The sequence below is a fragment of the Rhineura floridana genome, chromosome 17 (genome assembly GCF_030035675.1).
Source record: "Rhineura floridana isolate rRhiFlo1 chromosome 17, rRhiFlo1.hap2, whole genome shotgun sequence".
NCBI classification, from domain to species: Eukaryota; Metazoa; Chordata; class Lepidosauria; order Squamata; family Rhineuridae; genus Rhineura; species Rhineura floridana.
The window spans coordinates 25903813-25909120 of NC_084496.1; positions in this window are offsets into that span (position 1 = coordinate 25903813).

Below are 5308 nucleotides of genomic sequence, written 5' to 3' on the forward strand. Positions count from 1 at the left end.
TGCTTGTACATGTAGATTGTCTTGGATACGTATCTTAGAATCTAAGCATGTACAGCTATTTGAACTGGAGATGGGGATTATCACCATACTGATGTCCCTACTGTGCTGAGAGTGGTAGCAAGCTAGTGTCCTGTTCCCTGACGGAAGTTATACCAGAGATGGGCAAACGTTTTGGTGGTGGCCCACTTAATGCCTATCCGGGTGCTAAGACTACAAGAATTCTGCTCTAGGTCGGCCTTGATCTAGCAGGTGAATGCAAGAGGGCATTCACAGGATCACTAAAGACAGGTCACTGATCAGGGTTCTTCAACCTGAGGTCCCCAGATGTTGGACTGCAATTCCCTGACTCTTGGCTAATATGGCTGGAGATGATGTGAATTGCCTTCCAGTAACATCTGGGGACCCAGCTGAACACTAGTTTAGGAGTTCCTGAGGATGTGTATTAAATCTAAGAAGTGGCACACTCAGGAACTCCTGTTGGATTAGGCCCAAATGACCTGTGCTAAGGGATCCTAACTAGGCATGCTTAAATTTAAAACACATTGGTGTGGCAGGGATTCCAATGTTGGAGTAGACCACGCAAATCAGCCCACCCTTGATTTCTGTGCTGTACCGCCAGTGCTGGAAACAGATTTCAGTTCCTATGTGTCAAGTGTTGGATTTGTAGGTTCTTGGCCACTGAGCCCTACGTAGTGTGGCCCTTCCTCTTTGCCTCGTAGGTGCAGTCTGCGTGCTAATGTTAAGGCTTGGCTTCAGCATTGCTTTGAATCACTTGTTACAGCCCAAGCTTCTGAAGTCAGGCTTGCCAGGGGAACAATCTCTAGCTGTTAGAATCTTGTGTACGTTTTGCATGTGTTACGTGAGCTTGATGCAGCTGGAACTTGGGTTCCCTGTATAAACCATGGCTTGCTAACTGGGAGCCAGAGTTGGTGATGTGTGCTTTCTCCTCTTGCGTATGCACATGCCGCACACAGAGCAGGTTCACCCTCTCTTCCCTTTTCAGCTTCAACCATGTGCAGAACTGCTGACCAGCTTCCCAGATTTGTAACCGTTGGTTTGCAAACGAGAGGTGGATCGCTTTTCCCAGGTTCAATCCCCACTGGCATCTCCTGGTATGGTTGGGGAAAGATGCCTGCCTGAAACCTGGGAGAGCTGGTGCCATTCAATGGAGACAATAGTAAGATACATGCAGCAGTCATCTCTGTATATACGGCAGCTTCCTTGTTCCCATTCCTGAATGGTGGCTTACAAAGGAACTGTGGTTAGCACGTGTGCTCGTGTATTTAGTGTGCACAAGGAGGAAGGACTGCAGATCCCCAAGAGCGGCTCCCGACTTGCAAACCATGCTGTGCAAAGACTGAATCAGTTAGCTGAACTAGCTGCGCTAGCAAAGCCTTCCTTTCAGTAGAAAATACGTCACTAATACTTAGTCAGGGGTGTAGTTGACTAGGGTTTCAGGGGGTCTTAAAACTCCTTACTTTTTTGGGAGTAAGGTTCTTATGTCTCCAGCATCTTACAAGCCAATCAGCATGAAAGGGGAATGTGCTGGCTACTGAGGAGAATTTTCTACCGTGCTTCCTTGTCCTTTCCTGTTGATTGGAGCCAATCAGAATGAAAGGAAATGAGTCAGCCACTGAGAAGACTCTTCTCAGCAGCTAACGTACTCCCCTTTCATGCTTATTGACTCCCAGGGATGTCTGTTGTGGAAGAAGGCATTAACAGGGACCTAATTCTCAACCCAGCAGCAGCAAAAAAAATGGGATGTGCGTGACTGTGACTATCACGAAGGGACCCTGCACTTCTGAATTTGCCACTACACTACTGTACTTAGTATTTATATACCACTTTTTAAATGTTCAAAGTGTTCTGTATGTATTATCCTGTAATCCTTACAACAGTCCTGTAAGGTAGGTCAGAATTATTCTGGTATTGCAAACTGGGATAGAATGAGGCCAAGAGAGAGCGTAGTAGCTTTCTTAAGCCCACCTGTTGAGCTCATGGCAAACACGAGATTCAAACAGGTTTGTAGCTCAGTCTTGAGATTCTTTTACTGCATCAACTCTACCATGTAAGTAAGCAGTATTCACATTTAATATGTAATCCTTATTAGACCGAAAACACAGCCTGCCTTTTTAGACTTTAGGATTGTGGGTTGGTTTTTTCAAAGAAATCTGAATTGGTTTCCTTACATAACTGCACAGTTTAGTGACTGTTGCTCTTGTACCATGGCAGAAGAAGTAGAAACCGGTAATGTTCCAGATGTTGGACTCTAGTTCTCATTGGCCCAGTCAAGGATGGCTAGAATGATGGGAGTTGAATTCCAACATCTGGAGGGCCACAGGCTCCCCATCCCTGCTTTAAACAATCTTGGGACTCTTCCTTAATGCCTGGAAGGAAAGGTTTGTGTGATTTATAGTTTATAGTAACTTTAATCCGAAAATCATTTTGGTTGTCTGCTCATAAATTGATGATTGTGCATCTGAAATGCAGCTGTCATCTGACCTGGAGACGCTCATAAAGGACAAAGCTTGAAACCTGTACACCCGTTGCCTCAGAGAGATGACTGTGTGTAACAGTCTGTACTGTGCCATATAAAGGTTGTTGCAGAATCTTGCACAACATTTACAAGCTCAGCGTACATTATATTCCTTTCTGTTCACATTCTAGTTTAAGAAATGTCCTTCTTCTGCACAAGTCTTCCTTTACTACACAGTCCAGTTGTGAGCTGTCTTGTGTGTGCTCTTGGCAGGCATTATCTGTATAATTTGAGAGTCTGGGGGCTGTTTGCATGGCTGTGCTGACAGGTCAATCCTGAAGAGGTGTTATTAAAAATTGTATTATTTAGTGACAAATAAAAAATCATACATAAGACTTTTTCCAAGTTTGTTTTAAGTACCGTATACATGGGGCTGTATCATATGCTTGACCAACAATGGATTGTGTTCAGTGTTAATCATAGCCAACCAGATGTCTGGGCTCCAACTGGGAGGAAGGGCGGGATATAACTCAAATAAGTAAAATAATGATGTCTGTCGGAAGCCCACAAGCAGGACCTGAGCACAAGAGCACTGTTCCCTCCTGTGGTTTCCAGCAGAACAGAGCCTTCATGCCCAGTTGCCATTGATAGTATTGTCTTCCATGAATTCGTGTAATCCTCTTTTAAAGTGAAAGGGAATAGTTTAACTATGCACTGTGTGAAGTACTTTCTTTTGTCTGTCATGCATCCTCCAACATTCAGTTTCGCTGGACGCCCACAAGTTCTAGTTCTTTATCCTCTTGGCAAGCTCCTCCATTCTGCAATTTCTTATTAAAAAGAGAGCTATTTAGGAAATTGTTGTCAAATCATCTAAAAGAGCAAAAGAAAAGTGTCTACCCCTTGGCACTTACACTATACATCAGGGATGTGGAAACTTCCAGATGTTGTTGGACTCAAACTCCCATCAGTTTCAGCCAGCATGCCCAATGGTCAGAGATGATGCAAGTTGGAGTCCAATAATAGCTGGAGGGCCACCGGTTCTCCATCCCTTGACAGCCAAGAGAGGGGAAGGATGTAGAGGAGACCATAGTTTCCAATGACAAAAACGACTGCATCCTTGTCAACGAAGAGCACTTCCTCCGCTTCTGCAGGCTTCATTCCAAGTAGCTGGGAGGGGGAAACTGTGGCCCTCCAGATGTCATGCGGCTACCACTCCCATCAGTCTCAGCCAGTAGCTGTGCATGCTGGGGTTGATGGCAGTTGTAATAACACCATCTGGTGGTCCCAAGATATCTACGTCAAACACTTCAGAGGCCACCGCCAGTATGAGGAACCAGCTTGCCCCCTAACCCCAGAAGGGGGGAGCCACAAATCGTCCACACCCACTATCGCTGTGAGGATGGACCAACAAGATCTTGAGCAAACGGCTCACCCTCCTAACCCAGAGGAGGGGAGCCACCTCAGGCTCGCCTCACTAAGCCCAGAGGGAGGGAGCAACAACTTGCCCCCTTCTCCTTTGTGATGACACAGCCCCAGCCTCTTGGCCTTCCCCAAAATGGGGTCAGAGCCAAGAGGCAACGCCGTGTTGAGGACAAGCCTAACAGGTTTTTGTTTGTGTCTGTTTTGTCCAAAGGTGGGAGCACAAACTTCTTGGAGACCCAAGACAACTGAGACTCCAGACGGCTCAGACGCTCCCAGAGAAGGCACAACCACCACCCGCAAGAGGAGCCTGGGCCTACCCCGCTCCCCAGCCACAGACTCTGCGTCAGAAGACCCACCTTGGACTTATCAACGCAACTCCCGGAAAAGGACTTACATGCCAGATGCTTGTACCTGCATCCAGCCCCCTACCTATCGAAAATGTAGTATTTTATCTTTGCTTTGTTTACTGGATGCAACCTTGCGCTCTGGGAACTGCTACCTTTATACAACCATGCCATTTGAATACGCCGGATGCACCAGCAACCTTTGGAGGACCCCTTTGCCTCTGAGAACTCCCGCTACCAAGGATCCACGACTAGAGGCAACAATCAGCAGAAGATGACTGGCTCGGCTCCCTGGCCCTACACAAGGCAAGGCTGACTCTGCCCCATCTCCCTTCCTGACACTCTTGAAATTCATTCATTGGACTCTGACCTTGACCTGCCACCTTCCCTAAAAGGACTCGCGTGCCTTATCATATGCTGCCTCCTACTATTGTTTGTCCAAAACTTTTTCTGCATGCGCTCGACTTTACGGGAGTGATCTCTGCTGCTTCATTGCCTGCACGCTGATCTGTAATCAAAACATTCTTCCAGGTAGGGTTGGGAAAGACCCCCCCCCTCCTCCGAAACTTTGGAGAGCTCCTGCCAGTCAATAGAACAGACCGGCCTTCCCCAACCAGGTGCCCTCCAGATGTTCTGGCCCGCAACTCCCAGCAGCCCCACCCAGCAGCTGTGGTTGGTGGGAGATGTGGGCCAAAGCATCTGGAGGGCGCCAGGTTGGGAAAGGCTGCTGCAGACAAGGCTCAGCAAGAGGGACCAGATGGTCCGCCTTGCACAAGGCAGCTTTCCTGTGCGATCCCATGGACGGGGTCTGCCCTCTGCTGAGGCTGGTAATTATCACTGACAACAGAAATCCGCAGACGACACTCTGCAAGGCGCCACGCTCTCTAGACTTGCCCTCCAGCCTGCTCTGCCCATTGCGCAATGCATCTGGTCTCCTTTAAGGAGCCACCAGGGCAACCTCTCTGTTGTTGCAGACTGTTGTTTCTATCACATGACAGTCACAGGGCTCGCCGGGTCTTAACATCTCCGGGGGGGGGGAGAAAGAAGGCGAAGTGGCTCAGAGACA